At 42.8% G+C, this 23,000-nt stretch overlaps 1 long non-coding RNA gene across 1 annotated transcript in view; it reads right to left on the reverse strand.

Annotated features, from left to right (window-relative positions):
• Positions 1 to 22,903, reverse strand: part of LOC131819675 (uncharacterized) — a 28,538-nt gene extending 5,635 nt beyond the window's left edge. The window contains exons 1-2 of the long non-coding RNA XR_009349282.1: positions 22,291 to 22,903; positions 21,972 to 22,128 (exon numbers count right to left, since the gene is read on the reverse strand). This is a non-coding gene — a long non-coding RNA (uncharacterized LOC131819675). The remainder of the gene's footprint in view (positions 1 to 21,971; positions 22,129 to 22,290) is intronic.
• Positions 22,904 to 23,000: the final 97 nt, after the last annotated feature.

A 23,000-nucleotide genomic window follows, 5' to 3' on the forward strand; every position in this document is an offset into this window, starting at 1 on the left:
TATCCAAAATATATAAAGAACTTAACAATGCCACACCAAAAACAAACAAACTAACCCAAATGATCCAATTGAAAAATAAACAGAGGACATGAAGAGACATTTCTCTACAAAGAAATAAAGATGGGCAACAGACACATGAAAAGGTGATTACTATCACTAATCATGGGGGAAATTAAAAGCAAAGTAACAATGAGATAGCATCTCACCCATTTTGTAACAGAAAGAAGAAAAACCATAAGAAATAACAAGTGTCAAAGACTGGAGCACAAGGTACCCTCATGCACTGTTGAGTCCAAACTGGTGCAGCCACTGCGGAAAACACGATGTGGGATCCTCACAAAATTTACAAATACCACAGGATCCAGTAATCTACCTGAGGTCACTGAAAATGCTCATTTGAGAAGAGAAATACACCCCTACCTTAAATGAAGCATTATTACCACAGCCAAGATATGGAAGCAACCCAAGTATCTATCTATATATCAATGGATAAATACTCAGCCATAAAAAATGTATGCGATCTTGCCATTGGCAACATGGATAGATCTAGAAGATATAAGGCTAACTGAAAGAAGTCACTCCGAGAAAGACATAACATATGATTTCACTCATATGTGGAATTTAATAAAGAAAAAAGATGAATCAAAACAGACTCTTCAATACAGAGAACCAGCTGAGGGTTGACCGAGGAGAGGTGGGAAGGGGAATGGGTGACAAAGGTGAAGGGGATTAGGACACCGATGGTGATGGGCTCAAGACTCGTGTATACGACGGATGAATCATTATATCCCACACCTGACACTAATATAACACTTTGGTACTTAGACATGAATTAAAATATTTCAAAAAGAATACGGTCACGACAACAGATTTGTTGATTTTGCTACCTCGGAATGACAATATGATATATCAAGTTTCTGAAGTCATGAATCAATTGGAAAAATGGCAGTATTGTCATAAAATTGCTCCTATCCAGATTTATATTTGAGTAACTATAGCAGGCTTGTGCGGATTATGCCGCTATTTCTCCTCCCGCCAAGTGATTATGCCCCCTTGCACCTTCTTCAGCGAATTACCTTAATTCCACATGCAAAGTTCTCTATGTATGAATTCAATTGTGCAAACCTTAAAACTGTACAACTAGGAAGTACCTCTTCTCAAAATCAGTGAACTGAGGAGATAGTCTTGTGTCTAAAACATACCTATAGTAACTACACACATACAAATAAAGTGAAATACACTCTGATGAAATGAAATCATATTGATACAGATTCCTTTTTTATATGACGAGTCAATGTGGGAAGAAATGTTCGCCTGTGTGGGGACAGTTAGTCATGACCTACAACAACAAATGCCGCTGTTACAGAAAGCCGCTTTCTCCTTAGAGGGCCTATCGTCTTTCTTACAGCAAGCCACAGAAAGGAGCCTTGACAGTATTAAGACTTAGGACGATATATGAATATATTATGTGAATTCGAAAATAAGCAAAACAGAAAAGTGAAGAAATTGGAAATGTATGAATCAATGGACATTAGCATCATTTTTAACAAACTAAAAAATACCATGATGTCTTTTCTTCTGAGATTTAAAAACTTTGTTTAGTATAATCTTCTCCATATTTGGAACCCATCTTGATAATTTCCTTTTTTATTTTTTAAAGATTTTATTTATCTCTCAGAGAGGGAGAGAGAGAGCGCACAAGCAACAGAGGAGCAGGCAGAGCAGGCAGAGGGAGAAGCAGGCTCCCCGCTGAGCAAGGAGCCCGATGCGGGATGCAATCCCACGACCCTGGGATCCTGACCCGAGTAGAAGGCAGCTGCTTAACTTACTGAGCCTCCCAGGTGTCCCAATAAATTTTTTAAAACAGATTTGTTTATTTTCTTATTTTAGAGAGAGACAGAAATAGAGCACAAGCTGGGGGAGCACAAGCATTGGGGCTCCCATTGGGTGGGGGCCTGATACAGGGCTCAATCCCAGGACCCTCAGATCAAAATCTGAGCTAAAATTAAGAGTCAGATGCTTCATTCACCAAGGCAGTAGGGGCACCCCCACCCCTACTTGGGATTTTGAAGGCAAGTATTCTAGATTTCAAGCTCCACAGCCTGTGTCTAAGCTCTGCAGGCTTTACTTGGGATCTATTAAAGGCCCCTTTTTTTTTTTTTAATTAAATCATCTCTGAGTGTCCTCATTTGGCCTTCAGGTGTGATTCAGACTCTTCCTGAAGGAACTATGCCAGTGGTCTAATTCCTACTTGGAATGCGACTGCCCCTAATGGAACTGGACTAGGCCCCAATCTCAGTTCTTTGAAAGGCAGACATTTCTAGTGGGATCTGTGCCAGCTAGAATGGTGTAGGCTCTGGTCCTATTCACCCTTGCAACTGAACTCTTCCCTTTGGGACTCTGCCTGATGCAGCCGCACTAGCCTTCAGTCTCTGGTTTGTTGGGACTGAACTGTTCTCTCTGAAACTGGCCTGGCCTTTGGTGTGATTCCTTCTGGACACAGGCTGTCCCTGAAACACTCCTAAGGAATGGAATCCCAGTCATCAAAGTGCTTTTGAGAGCACCATCCGGAGGGCAAAACTACAATATATGTGTGCGCACACACGCACACACACACGCACACACAAACACACACACACGAATATTAACTCACCATCAAAAATTGAAATCTTACCATTTGCAACAATCTGGAGGGAACTAAACGGTATTATGCTAAGCAAAATAAATCAATCAGAAAATGAATTTCCATATGATTTTCACTCATTTGTGGAATCTAACAAAACAGGATCATGGGGAAAGGAGGAAAAGATAAAATAAGATGAAATCAGAGAGCGGTATAAACCACAAGAGGCTCTTAACTACAGGAAACGAACTGAGGGTTGCTGGAGGGGAGATGGATGGAGGCAGGGGTACCTGGGTGATGGGCATTAAGGGGCCACAGGATGTAAAGAGCATGGGGTGTTACATGCAACTGATTCATCAGTGAACTCTACTTCTGAAACTAAGAACACACTATATATTTATTAATTGAATTTAAATATAAGAAAATTAAACTCAGCGGCGCCTGGGTGGCTCAGTGGGTTATGCCTCTCCCTTTGGCTCAGGTCATGGTCTCAGGGTCCAGTGACTGAGCCCCACATTGGGCTCTCTGCTCAGTGGGGGGAAGCAGGCTCTCTCTGCCTGCCTCTCTGCCTACCTGTGATCACTCTCTGTCAAATAAATAAATAAAATTTAAATAAAAGAAAATGAAATAAAAAAAAACAAATATAAGAGAAGAAGCAAAAGAGAGAAAGGAAGCAAGATGGTGGAGGAGTAGGAAACTGAAATAGCATTAGGCCCCAGGAGTTCAGCTAGATAGTTATCAAACACCTACAAACTCGACAGAAGAGAGAAGAGGAGCAATTCTGGGAACAGAACATTGGCCACTTTCTGGAAGGTAGGACGTGCAGAGCAGTGAATCCGATGGGACGGGAAGATAAACGGCGGCGGGGGAGGGAGCTCTCAGCAGGCAGCAGAGCACAAAAACAGAACTTTTAGAAGTCTGCCCCCCTGAGGGACATCGTGCCAGAGGCTAGTGAGGCTAGAGCCCTTATGGGGACAGTGTGGTGTCAGACCTGTGGGGTCACAGAAAGACTGGGGTTTTCTGAGTGTGGCAGAGCTGCCAGGTATCCAAGCGGGGAAGGCATCTACAGAGATGGAGCTGAGGTGGGGGCTCTCAGCTCAGGGTTACCTTAAACAGCGATTCTAGGCACAGTCAGACACTGCTCTTGGAGCAGGGACCCCATAAGTGGCAGATCTGGAGAGACCCTCCCCCTTTCTCCTCCAGGAGGAGCAGCACAGGAGTATTTTGCAGGAATCTGATGGATTTGGAGACTCCAAAGGGGCTGTGCACCAGAGATAGAACCGTTCGGTCAAAGGCCGTGTGAGTGTGGGGTGCAGAGGGAGACCAGTGAGGGGAGGGATTGACTGCTCTTCTCTGAGGGCGAACTGAGGTTGGGGCCCCAAGCTCCCAGCACCTCCAGGATGGAGGCTGGTAGCCTTCCATTTTCATTCCCATTTTCCAGAGCTCTGCAGAAAGTGTTCAGGGAAGAAAAGCTACCGAGAGGGAACTCAAGTAGATTACTTTGTCTGCCCCTGGTAAGGGCTGTGCAAATCTGACTTGGGCAAACACATTTGAAAATCACTGCAACATGCCCCTCCCCCAGAAGATCAGCAAAAACTTCCAGCTTAGACCAAGTTCCCCTATTCATCGAGAACTGTGGCACTCCAGAGCTAGGGGAAAGCAACACACAGAATTCATGGCTTTTTTCCATGATCTTTTAGACTTGAAAAATTAATTTTTTAAAATTTTCTTTTTTCTTATTCTATTTTTAAACTTCCTCTTTTTTTTTTTTAATTAGAGCTGATTCCCTTCTTTTTTTTTTCTTTTAAGATTTTATTTATTTGACAGACAGAGATCACAAGTAGGCAGAGAGGCAGGCAGAGAGAGAGGAGGAAGCAGGCTCCCTGCTGAGCAGAGAGCCCGATGCGGGACTCGATCACAGGACCCTGAGATCATGACCTGAGCCGAAGGCAGCGGCTTAACCCACTGAGCCACCCAGGCGCCCCTAAACTTCCTCTTTATTCTTTTAATGTTTTTGAACTATTTTATCTTATCACACCTTTTTTTAAATCTTTTAATTTTCATTGTCATAGTCATATTTTATCCCTTCATTATATTTAACCTTATTTTTTGTATACATATTTATCTTTGAAATTTGGGGATATAATTTCTTGTAATAGATCAACATATACCCTAAATCTAGCTCCAGCCTGATCACATTCCCTCCTTTTTTTTTCCAACCAAGTAATCAATTCCTTTTTTAGAATCTTTTCTAATTTTCATCTTTAAAGTCATATTGCAGCCCTTCATCATGTTTACCTTTATTTTTGTATAAATGCATTTCTATTTCTTTAAAATTTGAGAGGCTGGGTGCCTGGGTGGCTCATTTGGTTAAGTGACTGCCTTCCGCTCAGGTTGTGATCCCAGAATCCTGGGCTCGAGGCCCTCATCAGGCTCCTGGTTCCATGGGGAGTCTACTTCTCCCTCTGATCTCCTTCTTGTGCTCTCTAATTCTGTCTCTCTCTCCCTCTCAAATAAATGAATAAAAATATTTTAAAAATATATTTTTTAAATTAAAAAAATTAAATTTTAAAAAATAATGATAAAATTTTGAGAGGTAGTTTTTTCTAAGAGAATAGAATACACCAAAAATAAAGTGAGTGACTCTGTTCTATTCACCAGTCTAACATATAGATAGATAGATAGATAGACATAGATATAGATATATAGGTATATAGATATCCCCCCCCCTTTTACCTCCTCCACTTTCACGTCTCTTCTGAAATAGTTAGCGTATATTTTTCTGGGGTCTTTGCCACCCTGTAAGTATTTTATTCTCTCATTCATATATTCTTAACTGGATAAAATGACAAGGTGGAAAAACTCACTACAAAAAAAGACAAGAGGCAGTACGCACGGCCAGGGAACTAATCTATACAGACATTGGTAATATGTCAGATCTAGAGTTCAGAATGATGATTATCAAGGGGCTAGCTGGGCTCAAACAAGGCATGGACGATATCAGAAAGTCCCTTTCTGAGGGGGAGACAAGATGGCGGGGAAGCAGGAGGAGGCGCCCTTTCAACCTGTACCCTAAAGTGAGCTGATTACCTTCCAAAGAACTCTGATCACCCACGAAATCAGCCTGAGATCAGAATTATACACATCTGGATCTCTACCGGAGCAGAAGACGCCAGTGGGCAGGTAAAGCGGAGTGGGAAAGTCGGACTGAGATCGAAAGATAAACAAAAGGGGGAGGGAGCCACCAGAGGCGACCCGATGGAAAGTAATATCCCCATAGGAGAGTGCCCTGCGCCTGGGACCAGCATTAACTCGGGAGTCTGGTAGAAAGCACTCAAAAAGAGCAAAGGATCACTGGGGGGAAATTGCGGGGAATCGGGGTATTAGGGTCAGGGCTGTCCCAGAGCCAGGACAGCCACCCTTGATGCAGAGCCAGAGAGACTGCAGCAGAGAAACCAGGTCTCGTCCCTGAACCACCAGTGCGCCTGAGAGTGCGTGGCGCCCGGCTCCCGTGAGGGGCTGGGAGCCTCACCAGCCAACAGAAACACAGCCTTTTTGCAGTCCCCACGCGAGTGCCCTGCCATGCCATCAGAGTCCGAGTCGTGCCCCGCGCCCTCCCCTGAGAGAGGTGCACACAGGCGCCAGCCTGGTGCTCTCGGACCGGAAAGACCAGGCACTCCCAGCCCGGGCCAGGGGGAAAATCTCAGTGTGCCATCGCTGCTTGGAACCTCTCTGGCGGCCTGGAGCTTCCCAGACAGCCGCCACTGACGTGGTTTTGGGTACAAGCAAAAAATCCTGAGTCCCCTCTTGTCTTTTTGTTCGTCTGTGTTTGTTTGTATACTTCATAAATCTTACCTTGGGGCCTATTTGGGCTGAACCTTCTCTTTTATCTCACCTTTCATTCCTCTCTCTTTTTCTTTTCCTTTTCTTTTTCCTCTCATTTGGGTGGGGAACCCTGATTTCTCAGAAGCATTCCAGGGTGCACCTTGACTGTACCACGGTCGATACATCCAGGACACCCGTTCAGTCTTCTCTCACCAAAATGACTAGGAGGAGGAATGCCCAAGAGAAGAAAAATACAGAGGATGAACCTTCTGCAACAGAGCTAACGGCTATCAACATAGACAATATGTCGGAAAGAGAATTCAGGCTAACAATTATCCAAGCAATAGCTAGGTTGGAGAAAGCCATGGGTGACCAAAAGGAATTGATTAGGGCTGAACTGAAAACGACCAGAGATCATGTTTTCAATGTTAGGGAAGAGCTGAAAGCTATGAGGGATGCGCTTCACAATGCTCTCAATGAGTTCCAATCTAATCTAAATTCTCTCAATGCTAGACTAACTGAGACAGAAGATAGAATTAGTGATCTGGAGGACAAACAGATAGAAAGGATCAGGAGGAAGCCTGGAACAAACAGCTTGGAAGCCACAAAAACAGAATCAGGGAAATAAATGATGCCATGAAAACTTCCAACGTCAGAATTATTGGAATCCCTGAAGGGGAGGGAAAGAAAGAAGTCTAGAAGATATAGTGGAACAAGTTCTTCATGAAAATTTTCCGAATCTCGTGAATGGAACCAGTGTTCATGTACTAGAGGCCGAACGGTTTCCCCCCAAGATTACAGATTCTCAAAAGTCCTCGAGACACCTAATAGTAAGAATGAAGAATTATAATTGTAGGCAGAACCTCCTGAAAGCAGCTAGGACAAAGAAGATCCTTACGTACAGAGGAAAGCCCATCAGAATAACATCAGACCTGTCCACAGAGACCTAGCAAGCCAGAAAGGGCTGGCAAGATATATTCAGGGCACTGAATGAGAAGAACATGCAGCCAAGAATACTTTATCCAGCAAGACTGACATTCAAAATGGATGGAGAGATAAAGAGTTTCCAAGACCGGCAAGGCTTAAAAGACTATGCAACCACCAAGCCGACACTGCAGGAAATATTAAGGGGGGTTCTATAAAACAGGAAAAAGTCCAAGAATAGCACTTAACAGAAATATAGAGACAATCTACAGAAAGAAAGACTTCAAAGGTAACACAATGTCAATTAAAAACATATCTATCAATAATCATCCTCAATGTGAATGGCCTAAATGAGCCCATAAAATGGCACAGGGTTGCAGATTGGATAAAACAATAGGACCCATCCATATGTTGTCTCCAAGAGACCAATTTTGAACCTAAAGATACACCCAGACTGAAAGTGAAGGGATGGAGAAGCATCTTTTATGCCAATGGGCCTCAACAGAAGGCTGGGGCAGCAATTCTCATATCAGACAAATTAGATTTTAAACTAAAGACTGTAGTCAGAGATACAGAAGGACACTACATCATTCTTAAAGGGACTATCCACCAAGATGATCTAACAATTGTAAATATCTATGCCCCCAATATGAGAGCAGCCAATTACATAAGAAAACTGTTAATCAAGATAAAGAGTCATATTGATATGAATACACTAATCGTTGGAGACCTTAACACGCCTCCCTCAGAAACAGATCGAAGCAGAAAATCAATAAAGAAACAAGAGCATTGAATGACACATTGGACCAGATGGACATCATAGATATATACAGAACATTCCACCCTACAACAACAGAATACTCATTCTTCTCAAGTGCACACAGAACCTTCTCCAGAATAGACCACATACTGGGTCACAAATAAGGACTCAACTGATACCAAAAGATTGAGATTATTCCCTGCACATTCTCAGATCACAATGCTTTGAAACTGGAGCTCAATCACAAGGAAAAGTTCAAAAGGAACTCAAACACCTGGAAGCTAAAGACCACCTTGCTTAAGAATTTTTGCATCAAGCAGGAGATCAAAGAACTGAAACAATTCACAGAAACCAATGAGAATGAAGACACTTCGGTCCAAAGACACTTCGGGATACAGCAAAGACAGTCCTATGGGGGAAATACATAGCCATCCAAGCATCCCTCAAAAAAATTGAAAAATCCAGCACACACCAGCTGTCTCTACACATTAAAGAACTGGAGAATCAACAACAAATCAAACCAACTCTATGCATAAGAAGAGAAATAATCAAGATTAGAGCTGAGATCAATGAGGTAGAAACCAGAGATACAGTAGAACCTATCAATGAAACTAGAAGCTGTTTTTTTGAAAGAATAAGATCGATAAACCACTGGCCACACTAATCCAAAAAAAGATAGAGAAAGCTCAAATTCATAAAATTATGAGTGAAAAGGGAGAGATCACAATGAACACCAAGGAAGCAGAAACAACCATCAGAAGTTATTATCAACAGTTATATGCCAATAAGCTAAGCAACCTAGATGAAATGGATGCATGGATGAAATGGATTCCTGGAAAACTATAAACTCCCAAAATTGAACCAGGAAGAAGTTGACAACCTGAATAGACCAATATCTAGTAATGAGACTGAAGCACTGATCAAAGACCTCCCAAAAAACAAGAGCCCAGGACCTGATGGATTCCCTGGGGAATTCTACCAAACTTTCAAAGAAGAAATAACACGTATTCTCCTGAAGCTGTTTCCAAAAAATTGAAGCAGAAGGAAAACGTCCAGACTCTATGAAGCAAGCATTACCATGATCCCCAAACCAGGCAAAGACCCTACCAAAAAGGAGAATTTTAGACCAATATCACTGATGAATATGGATACTAAGATTCTCAACAAGATCCTAGCAAACAGGACCCAACAGCACATTAAAAAGATTATCCACCATGACCAGGTGGGACTCATACCTGGGCTTCAAGGATGGTTCAACATTGGCAAATCAATCAATGTGATAGAACAAATTAATAAGAGAAGAGAGAAGAACCACATGGTCCTCTCAATCCATGCAGAAAAAGCATTTGACAAAATCCAGCATCTGTTCCTGATTAAAATGCTTCAAAGTATAGGGATAGAGGGAACATTCCTGAACTTCATCAAATCTATCTATGAAAGACCCACAGCAAATATCATCCTCAATGGGAAAAAGCTTGTAGCCTTCCCGTTGAGATCAGGAACACGACAAGGATGCCCACTCTCACCACTCTTGTTCAACATAGTACTAGAAGTCCTATCAACAGCAATCAGACAACAAAGAGAAATAAAAGGTATCCAAATTGGTAATGAAGAAGTGAAACACACTCTCTTTGCAGATGACATGATTCTTTATAAGGAAAACCCAAACTACTAGAACTCATACAACAATTCAGCAACGTGGCAGGATACAAAGTCAATGTACAGAAATCAGTGGCTTTCTTATACACTAACAATGAAAATACAGAAAGGGAAATTAGAGAATCAATTCCATTTACTATAGCACCAAGAACCATAAGATACCTGGAAATAAACCTAACCAAAGAGGTAAAGGATCTGTACTCAAGGAACTACAGAACACTCATGAAAGAAATTGAAGAAGACACAAAAAGATGGAAGACCATTCCATGCTCTTGAATCGGAAGAATAAACGTTAAAATGTCTATACTGCCTAGAGCAATCTATACTTTTAATGCTATTCTGATCAAAATTCCACCGGTATTCTTCAAAGAGCTGGAGCAAATAATCCTAAAATTTGTATGGAATCAGAAGAGACCCCGAATCGCTAAGGAAATGTTGAAAAACAAAAATAAAATGGGGGTCGTCACGTTACCTGATTTGAAGCTTTACTACAAAGCTGTGATCACCAATACAGCATGGTACTGGCATAAAAACAGACACATAGACCAGTAGAACAGAGTAGAGAGCCCAGATATGGACCCTCAACTCTATGGTCAAATAATCTTCGACAAAACAGGAAAAAATATACAGTGGAAAAAAGACAGTCTCTTCAATAAATGGTGCTGGGAAAACAAGGCAGCTATATGTAGAAGAATGAAACTTGACTGTTCTCTTACACCACACACAAAGATAAACTCAAAATGGATAAAAGACCTCAACGTGAGACAGGAATCCATCAGAAGCCTAGAAGAGTACATAGGCAGTAATCTCTTCAATATCAGCCACAGCAACTTCTTTCAAGATATGTCTCCAAAGGCAAAGGAAACAAAAGCGAAGATCAACTTTTGGGACTTCAACAAAATCAAAAGCTTCTGTACAGCAAAGGAAACAGTCAAGAAAACAAAGAGGCAACCCACGGAATGGGAGAAGATATTTGCAAATGACAGTACAGACAAAAGGTTGATATCCAGGATCTATAAAGAACTCCTCAAACTTAACACACACAAAACAGACAATCATATCAAAAAATGGGCAGAAGATATGGACAGACACTTCTCCAATGAAGACATACAAATGTCTATCAGACACATGAAAAAATGTTCATCATCACTAGCCATCAGGGAGTTTCAAATCAAAACCACATTGAGATATCACCTTACACCAATTAGAAAGGCCAAAATTAGCAAGACAGGAAACAACATGTGTTGGAGGGGATATTGAGAAAGGGTAACCCTCTTAACACTGTTGGTGTGAATATAAGTTGGTGCAGCCTCTTTGGAGAAGAGTGTGGAGATTCCTCAAGAAATTAAAAATAGAACTTCCCTATGACCCTGCCATTTCACTCCCGGGTATTTACCCCAAAGATACAGATGTAGTGAAAAGAAGGGCCATCTGTACCCCAATGTTTATAGCAGCAATGGCCACAGTTGCCTAACTGTGGGAAGAATCAAGATGCCCTTCAATGGACGAATGGAAAAGGAAGATGTGGTGCATATACACTATGGAGTATTATGCCTCCATCAGAAAGGATGAATACCCAACTTTTGTAGCAACATGGAAGGGACTGGAAGAGATTATGCTGAGTGAAATAAGTCAAGAAGAGAGAGTCAATTATCATATGGTTTCACTTATTTGTGAAGCATAACAAATAGCATGGAGGACATGGGGAGATAGAGAGGAGAAGGGAGTTGGAGGAAATTGGAAAGGGAGGCGAACCATGAGAGACTATGGACTCTGAAAAACAATCTGAGGGTTTTGAAGGGGCAGGGGGTAGGAGGTCAGGGTACCAGGTGGTAGGTATTATAGAGGGCACCGATTGCATGGAGTACTGGGTGTGGTGCAAAAATAAAGAATACTGTTATGCTGAAAATAAATAAAAAATAAATTAAAATAAAAGAAATCCCTTTCTGGAGAAATAAAATTAAAATAAAATAAAATAATTAAAATAAAATAAATTTAATGAAGTTGAAATTTCAACAGCTATTAATGAGGTGCAATAAAAAATGGAACCTCTTGGGGCACCTGGGTGGATCAGTGAGTTAAGCCTCTGCCTTTGGCTCAGGTCACATTCTCAGGGTTCTGAGACCAAGCCCTGCATCGGCCTCTCTACTTAGCAGGGAGCCTGTTTCCCCCCTCTCTCTGCCTGCCTCTCTGCCTACTTGGAATCTCTGTCTGTCAAATAAATAAATAAATAAAATCTTTAGAAAAAAGGAATGTCTTACTTCTAGGATAACTGAGGCAGAAGAGTGAATTAGTGATATAGAGGACCACATGACAGAGAATAAAGAAGCTGAGCAAAAGGGAGACAAACAACTACTGGACCATGAGGGGAGAATTCAAGAGATAAGTGATACCATAACATGAAACAATACTAGAATAACTGGGTTCCCAGAGGAAGATACAGAGAGAGGGCAGAAGGTATATCGGACTGAAATATAGTAAAGAATTTCCCTAATATGGCAAAGGAAGCAAGCATCAAAACCAAGGAGGCACAGAGAATACCCCTCAAAATCAATAAAATACAGGTCTACATCATCTAACAGTAAAACTTCCAAGTCTTCATGACAAAGAGTAAAATCCTGAAAGCAGCTCAGGACAAGATGACTGTAACATACAATGGTAGAAATAGTAGATTGACAGCGGACTTATCCACAGAGACCTGGCAGGCCAGAAAGGACTGGCATGATATATTCAGAGCACTAAACTAGAAACATAGGAGCCAAGAATACTATATCCAGCTAGGCTGTCATTGAAAATAGAAGGAGAGAGAAAAAGCTTCCAGGACAAACAAAAACTAACAGAACTGGCAAACACCAAACTAGCCCTACAGGAAATACTGAAAGGGGTCCTCAAAGCAAAGACAGAGCTTAAAAGTAATAGACCAGAAAGGAACAGAGACAATATACAGTAACAGTCACCTTACTGGCAATACAATGGCACTAAATTCTTATCTTTCAATAGCTAGCCTGAATATAAAAGGGTTAAATGCCTCAGGGAAAACACACAGGGTACCAGAATGGATTAAAAAAACAAGACCCATTGATGTGCTGTTTACAAGAAACTCATTTTTGGCATAAAGACACATCGAGATTTAAAGTGAGGGGGTGGAAAACAATTTACCATGCTAATGGACATCAAAAGAAAGCTGGGGTGGCAATCCTTGCACCAAAGAGTACAATAGGACATGAGGAAGGAAACTATATGATACATAAAGGGCCTATTCAACAAGAAGATCTAACAATTTTAAGGATCTATGCCTCTAACATGGAAGCAGCCAATTATATAAACCAATTAATGACAAAAGCAAAGAAACGTATCAACAATAACACAATAATAGTAGGGGACTTTAACAAACCCCTGAATGAAATGGACACATCATCTAAGCAAAAGATGAACAAGGAAATAAAGTCTTTAAATGACACACTGCACCAGATGGACATCACAGATACATTCAGAACATTCCATCCCAAAGCAACAGAATCTACTTTCTTCTCTAGTGTACATGGAACATTCTCCAGAATAGATCACATCCTGGGTCACAAATCACATCTCCACTGGTACCAAAAGACTGGGATCATTCCCTGCATATTTTCACACCACAATGCTCTGAAGCTAGAACTCAATTACAAGAGGAAAGTTGGAAGGAACTCAAATACATGGAAATGAAAGAGCATCCAACTAAAGAATGAATGGGTCAACCAGGAAATTAAAGAAGAATTGAAAACCTTCATGGAAACAAATGCAAACGAAAACAAAACTGTTCAAAATCTTTGGGACACAAAAAGGCAGCCCTGAGAGGAATGTATATAGTGATACAAGCCTTTCAGAAGAAACAATAAGGGTCTCAAGTACACAGCCTAACACTTCACCTAAAAGAGCTGGAGAAAGAACAGCAAAGAAAGCCTAAATCCAGCAGAAGAAGAGAAATTATAAATATCAGAGTAGAAATCAGTGAAATAGAAGCCAAAAGAAGAGTAAAACAAAACGACAAAACTGGGAGCTGGTTCTTTGAAAGAATTAGTAAGATTGATAAACGCCTGGCCAGACTTATGAAAAAGAAAAGAGAAATGACCCACATTAATAAAAACATGAATGGAAAAGGAGAGATCACAACCAACACCCAGGAAATACAAACAACTATAAGAACATATTACGAGTAACTCTATGCCAGCAAACTTGAAAATCTGGAAGAAATGAATGCATTCCTAGAGACGTATAAACTAACAAAACTGAACCAGGAAGAAATATAAAACCTGCATAGACCCATATCCAGTCAGGAGGTTGAAGCAGTCATCAAAAATCTCCCAAAAAACAAGAGCCCAGACGGCTTCCCAGGGGAATTCTATCAAGCATTTAAAGAAGAATTAATACCTATTCTCCTAAAACTGTCCCAAAAAATAGAAATGGAAGGAAAACTATCAAACTCATTATATAAGGTACAGCATTACCTTGATCCCAAAACCAAACAAAGACCCCATCAAAGAGGAGAATTACAGACCAATATCCTTGATGAACATGGATGCAAAAATTCTCACCAAAATACTAGCCATTGGATCCAACAGTATGTTAAAAGGATTATTCACCATGACCAAGTGGGATTTATTCCTGGGCTGCAAGGATGGTTCAACATCCGCAAATCAATCCATGTGATACAATACATTAATAAAAGAAGAAGAACCATATGATAATCTAAATAGATTCTGAACAATCTTTTGACAACTGACAGCAACGTTTTCTGATCAAAACCCTTCACAATGTAGGGACAGAGGGTATATCCTGAAATACCATCAAAGTCATACATGAAATACCCACAGCAAATATCATTCTCAATAGGGAAAAATGAGAGCTTTTCCCCAAAGGTTAGGAACACAGCAAGGATGTGCACTATGACCACTGCTATTCAACATAGTACTAGAAGTCCTAGCCTCAGCAATCAGACAATAAAGGAGATAAAAGACATCCGAATAGGCAAAGAAGTCCAACTCCCACTCTTTGCAGATGATATGATACGTGATGTGGAAAACCCAAAACACTCCACTCCAAAACTGCTAGAACCCATATAGGAATTCAGACAAGTGTCAGGATATAAGATCAATGCTCAGAAATCAGTTGCATTTCTAGACACCAACAGCAAAACAGAAGAAAGAGAACTTAAGGAGTCAATCCCATATATAATTACACCCAAAACCATAAGATACCTATGAATAAACCTAACCAAAGAGGTTAAAGAACCTTTCCTTGGAAAACTATACACTACTCAAGAAAAGAGTTGAGGAAGACACAAAGAAATGGAAAGACGTTCCATGGTCATGGATTGGAAGAACAAATATTGTGAAAGAGTCTATGCTACCTAAAGCAATCTACACATTTAATGCAATCCCTATCAAAATACCATCCATTTTTTTCAAAGAAATGGAACAAGTAATCCTAAAATTTATATGGAACCAGAAAAGACACCAAATAGCCAGAGGAATGCTGAAAAAGAAAACTAAACTTGGTGGCATCACCATTCCAGATGTCAAGCTCTATTACAAAGCTGTCCTCATAAAGACAGTACGGTACTGGCACAAAAACAGACATGAAGATCAATGGAACAGAAGAGACAGCCCAGAAATAGACCCTCAACTCTATGGTCAAGTAATCTCCAACAAAGCACGATAAAATGTCCAATGTGAAAATGACAGTCTCTTCAACAAATGGTGTTGGGAAAATTGGACAACCAACACAGAAAAATGAAACTGGACCATTTCCTTACACCACACACAAAAATAGACTCAAAATGGATGAAAGACCTTAATGTGAGACAGGAACCCATCAAAATCCTTAAGGAGAACATGGACAGCACCCTCTTTGACCTCAGCCACAGCAACTTCTTCCTAGAAACATCGCCAAAGGCAAGGGAGGCAAGGGTAAAAATGAACTATTGGGACTTCATCAAGAGCAAAGCTTTTGGACAGCAAAGGAAAATGTCAACAAAACCAAAAGACAACAGACAGAATGGGAGAAGATATTCTCAAATAACAGAAGAGATAAAGGGCTTGTATCCAAAATCTATAAAGATCTTATCAAACTGAACACCCAAAGAGCAAATAATCCAATCATTAAATGGGCAGAAGACATGAACAGACATTTCTGCAAAGAAGACTTCCAGCATCACTCAGCATCAGTGAAATATAAATCAAAACCACAATGAGATACCACCTCACACCAGTCAGAATGGCTAAAATGAACAAGTCAAGACATGACAGGTGTTGGCGAGCATGTGGAAAAAGGGGAACCCTCCTACACTGCTTCTGGGAATGCAAGCTGGTGTAGACACTCTGGAAAACAGTATGTAGCTTTCTCAAAAAGTTGAAAATAGAGCTACGCTATGACCCAGCAATCGCACTACTGGGTATTTACCCTACAGATACAAATGTAGTGATCCGAAGGGGCACGTGCACCCAAATGTTTATAGCAGCAATGTCCACAATAGCCAAACCATGGAAAGAACCTAGATGTCCATCAACAGATGAAGGGATAAAGAAGATGTACACAATGGAATACTATGCAGCTACCAAAAAAATGAAATCTTGCCATTTGCAATGATGTGGATGGAACTAGACTAAGGTTAAATGCTAAGCTAATTAAGTCAATCTAGAGAAAGACAATTATCATACAATCTCTCTAATATGAGCAATTTGAGAGATAATGGTGGGGTTGGGGAGTAGTGAAGAAAACAATGAAATAAGATGGGATCAGGAGGGAGACAAACCATAAGAGATTCAATCTCAGAAAACAAACTGAGGGTTCCTGGGAGGCAGGGGGGTAGGCAAAGAGTGGTTGGGTTATGGACACTGGGGAGGGCATGGGCAATAGTGAATGCTGTAAAATGTGTAAGCCTGATGAGTCACAGACCTGCACATCTGGGGCAAATAATAAATTATATGTTAAAAAAATAAGATTCAAAAAACTAAAAAATTTTTTTTAAATGGTCCCTCTGCATGCACATTGACAAATAAATGGTCTGGCTTAACCAGAAATAATGTAGAACTTCAATGGCCATGATGGGGAAGTTTTGATCATCCCAACCTTAATTTTCTCAAAGCTGAATTGGACAACCATGGCTCTAAAATGGGATGCCTATTTCAATCAGTATTTTGAAGCTTCCAAATGCTATCAAAACTAAAAACGCATCTCTCTGTATACAATTTGTAAACTAAATGAGATAATCATACACCTAGAGAGACAAAACAGCTTCTGAGTCCTCTTCGTCCCCTCCCTCACCTTCTTTGTCTACACAGCAGAGGGAACAACCTTGTGCTCAGGCCACACCATCAGGCCCCATCTGGCACCATCTCCCTCTGCTCTCTCTGCGCCCTCTCATCTCCCCTGATCCTACCCTCTGATCCCTTCACTAGCCCTGCTTTTTCTCTGAAGCTCCCTCTGCTCCCTCCTTTCCCAAACCTGTTGAAATCGGCCCCTTTGGAGTTAAGACGTCTGAGGATCTAAAGAGACTCCAGATTTCCAAGTTGTCTCTTTTTCTTTCTCTTACTACAGTTCACACCCAATATTACATTCGTTTCAGGCTCACAATTAGTGATTATGGAAGTTTAAACGTTTAAATGTTATGCTATGTTCACAAGCAGACCTACCATCTATGCCATTCCATCACAACGATTACTGACTGTATTCCTTGCTCTCTGCTTTATGTTCCTGGGACTTACTCATTTCAGGGCTGGAGGCCTAGATCTCCCTCTTCCCTTGGCACATGTTGCCCACCACATGACAGGAAGTGGGCTGTGGGCTCTCCTTTGTTACAATTTGTAAATGATTGGCATCTCTGCTTCCCTCCTGAGAAAAAAGCATCCACCTGGGATAACTTCTGGCCTTAAAAGGGACATAACGGCTCCGAAGAAAAACCGCAGTTTGCTCAAACTCGCGTTAGGTATTTACGTCACCTGATCTCAGAACAAGGACCACATCTGGATCCAAGTAGACTCAAGGCATCCTCAACTTCTCACAACCTAAAACGAAATGCCTATACCCAGGCTTTCCTAGACTAACCGGCTACTGTCAACAGTGGATTCCAAACTTCTCAGCCATGACAGGCTTTACCAAACACTGAGAAACCAAACTCTATTAATCAGAAAAAGGGGGATGACACAGCCTTTGAAACCTGAAACAGAAGTCGACCAACAGCCCCTTCCCTCGGGCTTCCTCACTATCAACTTCCCTTTTCCCTCTCTCTGTGTGACAGGGAAGGGAATGCCCTTGGAGTGCTCACCCCAGGACACAGGGAGCACCATCACCCCGTAGGCTATTGGCGTCAACAGGTAGATGCCGTGGCTGGGGGATACGCCCCCGACCTCAGAGCCACCCTGCCCCCACCCTCTGGGATGAGGCCACTGAAGACCTGGTCACAGCATCCCCTTTCACCATCCCATGCCCATGTAGTAGAAGCCCTTCTGAATTCGCCTCACACTCAGCATTTTCCAGCCGGTCGCCTCACCTCCTATGAAATCCTCCTGCTTACCACTCCAACAGAACTCTTTCTGGTTCCAACAGCCTCACCCCTGCCACCCTTCTGCCCCCCTTCACGTATGAAACCCCTCACAGCTGCTTCGCACTGACAGATCACCTGCTGACTCCGTGACAACCTGCAGCAAACTGCTCTAACCGATGCAGACTTTCCATGCTCTTCTGATGATTCCTCTTTAAAGGAGCAAAATGACAAATATCATGACAAGTATGCTACTGCAACTCACTTTGAACACACTGAGGCAGCACCTTTCCCTCTGGCTGCTTCAGGCCAGCAGGATGAGTTACACGCCCTTACTCCAGCTTCTACTTTAGCCAGCAGCACGACCACAAACATGGATGCCGATACTTGGTATGTGCTTTGGGCAGCTCGCTCATGGTTCTGGAATATTATGGAAGCAATGCGGTTTCCTTCCCTACAAGGAGGATGAGATGGAAAATGGTGCCCATGTTCAAAACGCATCAGATGCCACACTTCTGCCTGCAGATCTGGTCATTATTAAGGTTCCAGGGATATTCTGCACTTGGATCCCGGGAAGCCAAAGGAAACCCCCTCGCTGATATTCTGTCCAAAAAAGCTTCTCAAAAGGAGATCAATATCCAGACCTCGGTCATGTTCAGGAGGGATGTCCGACCAACAGAGAAGTTGGAATAATTGACCAGACATGGCCAACAATGGGGCCCAGACAAGGAGAAACAATGTTGCAAATCTAATGACACCTGGATAAAAAGAGAGATTTTAGGCTTGGAGCAAAGAACAATCTGGCCCTGCCCAATGTTCTAAAATTCCCACCCCTGACAACTGTGCCAGCAGCAAACAATTGCTCTGCTGACAACTTGAGAGCATTCATGAATCACTATGGACGGGGAAATGTTACAACGCCTGCAAAAATGGCATACCTTGCTTGTCTCACATGTCCAAAATACAATCCTGGGAAACAAGTCCATACCTCCCCTGGGCATTTTAAACCACTCAATGAACCATCAGACATTTGGCAACTGGATTTCATGCAATTTCCTCATCTCATGGATATAAGTAGGTGTTAGTCAATGTGCCTATAGGTCTTCTCACTGGACAAAAGCTTCCCCTTGGAGAAAGGCCAATGACTCTTTTGCAGCTAAAATCCTGTTAGAAAAAATTACCCTTCCCAGGGAAACCCTCTTAAACTATACACAGTGACCAGAAAACCCATTCTACCATGCAGGCGTTTCGCCAGTTTGTGATGTTTCCCTAGTTTTACAACAATTTCATTGTACATTACTGTCCTCTGTCTTCAAAGTTAGTCTCACACAATGACCACACTACTGGGGACTCACCTGGAAAAAACAACTACCTGGGTCAAAGGGATTGCCGTCCCTCCTAAATCTCAAGCCCACCCCTTTTTGGAAACCAGTCTCTCCCCCTGGGAGATAGAAACTGGACACTGTGCATCCGACCTCTGCCTCTTTGGACCCACAGTTGGAAAAGGGGATATATTTCAATAAAGCAAAGATCGAGTTGCCTCTCTTCAACCTAACCATGCTGCAGTAGAGCAGACTTTTCCCAGTGCACTCCCAGGGACACTAACCGTGACCGTCACACCTTGCAACCTGGACATTCTGTTGGGAAAGACACCAACACAAAGATTCTCTCCAACCTCCCCTGAGAGGCCCCTCTCCAATACTGCTAATTAAACCCTGCACTGCCAAACCCCAGGGAATGGATTCTTGGGTCCCCAGGACACCTTTAAAGAAGGCACCAAAGCCTGACTTGACCTGTACATCATCTGGTCACAAGAAGGTTATTACTGCACCAACTGAAATACAAAACATCTGGGGAGACCCCTTTCCCCACATGTCCAACAAGGCCTGCATTCCTCTTCTCACTATTGCTCCTTCTCCATATTCTGTGCAAAGAATATGCCACTTTCTGCATCTCCCAGTCTCTTCCAAAAGGAGGAAACTTCTTTGGATTATCACCTTTCCAGAAAAAACTCACTTTGATCTTGTGAGCATTTCTAGATGTTTAGAAGGTTCAGAGTTCAAAAGTCGTTCCTTTACCTCTACTACTAACTGAATCCTGATTCGAATCCAAATGCATGGTTTCTGAAGTTACAACATAACAGATCACTTTTGATAACACATAGAGTTCTAAACAGTTCTTTTGAAAAATCAATACTGTTTGGAAATGTCCTGGAAGAATTCCTATTCTTGCAACATGTTCTCCAATGAATGCTTCACGTTTTTCAGTGTACTCTATGTCCCCAAACGTGCTCCCTGATTTCAGTCAGTGCGCTTTCCCAGTATTTCACTATTTCGCTCATAGCCACGCATGGAGGACACTTCCAGGAGACATACAGGACTCTGGGTGGGCCTTCATAGGGAGAAAACCTTCCTCCTTCAGCCCAAACGAGTGCCAATAAATATTTTCAGCTGGCTCCTTTCATATATAGGGTCCTGGTATAGAACCAACATATGGTTTGGAATTGTCACCTTGCTTTGGTTCTGCACTTGCTGTCTCTCAAATCCCAAGAACCAGTGAGGGGATGCGGGCTCACTGTCTCAATCTGGAGCAGATACAGACTTCACATGGGGAGCTGGTGAGACTTTCTCCCTTCTAACCCTCCCTGCTCCTCAGCGGTCACCTGAGTAGTTTAGAGCTGTCATGCACATACCCTCCAACATGAGACAGGCAAACCAGAGAAGGCTTTGCTAGCACTGAAACACAATACCACTAAATACAAAAAACTTGACTGTTGACTTAAAATTCTTCCAGGGACATTTCCCTAACGTTTTAATTTACATTACTATGAACTCACATACACTGTTCTATTCATTTCAGGTGTGACTCAGCACTTCCATGCAACACCTGGCGCCCAGAACAAGAGTAAGGCTCAATCCCCATCACCTGTTGAACCCATGCCCCCAAACACCACCCCTCTGATTACCAGCAAGTTCTTCTCTAGCTAAGAGTTGTTTCTTGGTTTGCCTCTTTTTCCTTCTCTTTTATGTTTTATATCATATAAAGCAAAGATCGAGTTGCCTCTGTTCAACCTAACCACACTGCAGTAGAGCAGACTTTTCACAGTGCAACTCCCATGTTTCATACCATAAATTCCACAAATGAGTGAAATCGTATAGTACCTGTCTTTCTCTGGCTGACTTATTTCGTTCATCAAGGCAAATCTTGGTCAGAACGAGCAAAGTCATAAGGGGAACGTCACAGCAGAGGGAAGAGGCTTTGGTAGGGGGTGTTCTGACACACTACCACTCCATATAAACGGGGGAACCAAAAGCAGGACATGGACTTGACCCTGCACATGGGTACTACACTATTCTAGCCAGCAGAACTCTATTCTCATCTCTCTATCCAGCCCCCCACCTCCTCCAACAGGACTCACCCCGGAGAAGCCATAATGATTTGAACTACCAGATGCCTCCAACGCACTTCTGGTTCTTAACAGCCTTTCTAATTTTCCTTTCTCTGACAACAGTGAACCTCTCCCAAGTCCCCCAATGTGCCAAAGGTTTAGTCGCAGCTTCTTTGGCCTACATTCAGTTTTCCTTCCTTCTCCACAAACCCAACATTTGCTGGTAACTCTAACCTTGAAGGTTAGAAACTGGACGGCACATTGTTTTTACCTGGGGCTCTGATTCCAGCAGTAATCGGCAATGGGTCCCAAGTGCATTCTTCTAGGGCGCCCCGAGAGTCAGCATTTGGGGTTTTCACTCACAACCACATGCTGCTCCCGTTCCTCTTAATTCGAGTCCGGATTTCTCCCCAGAAACAAGCCTGCATCTGTAACAAACCAACCGCGGCATCTGCGGAATGGCGTCGCACGACCCCTCTAGCCAGGGTCAAGCCTGAGTCAAATAGGTCTTATTCAAACACCCTCGAGGAAAACGAGGACCAAACTGTGGGAACGACACCAAAAATGCAACAAGGAGGCGGCTCACCTACCAGCCTGTCTCGGGAAGCCGCCCAGAGCCCCCTCCTCAGCTCTCAGCCCACAAGGGCACTCCAGCCATCGCACCACAGGAGGCACCAAGCTGCTGCAAAGTCCCGAGGGTCTCTCCGGGGCAGCGTCAGAACTTGCTGTAAACGCAGCCCTGAGGGTCTGAGGGTCTGAGGGTCCTCAGCTGGCGGCACAAACCCTTCCTGCCCTGAAACCCAGCGTCAGATGACGTCATGGCGCGCCGCCTACCCCTAAGGCTGCTGAGCACGGGAGCAAACAGCCCCGCTGGCTGGAGGCATGCGGGCGCCCTCTGCCGGCTGCCCTGGGAATCTCCGCAATGCTCTAAGGGGACGATGAGGGGGTTAAGGGGACTGGGGGCGCTGGGGGACTAATGGGGTGCGGGGGTGTGGCGCTGCTCTGGGGGAGGCACTGAGGCTGCTCTGGTCCCAGGAAGCCTGTCCCTACACTGGGACAGGCCTTTACGACAGCACCTCAGGTCCAAAAATCGATTCCTTCTCCTCTCTGTCTGAGTGATGAGTGGAGCCAAATTTGACAATGTCATTACATAAATTGGAGTGCTTGCCCTGCTCCCTTCAAAAACACAGAATGCAGGGCACCTGGGTAGCTCAGTTGATTGGGCAAATGCCTTCAGCTCAGGTCATGATCCTGGAGTCCCGGGATCAAGTCCCGCATCGGGCTCCCAGCTCCGAGCTCC

The sequence above is a fragment of the Mustela lutreola genome, chromosome 17 (genome assembly GCF_030435805.1).
Source record: "Mustela lutreola isolate mMusLut2 chromosome 17, mMusLut2.pri, whole genome shotgun sequence".
NCBI classification, from domain to species: domain Eukaryota; kingdom Metazoa; phylum Chordata; class Mammalia; order Carnivora; family Mustelidae; genus Mustela; species Mustela lutreola.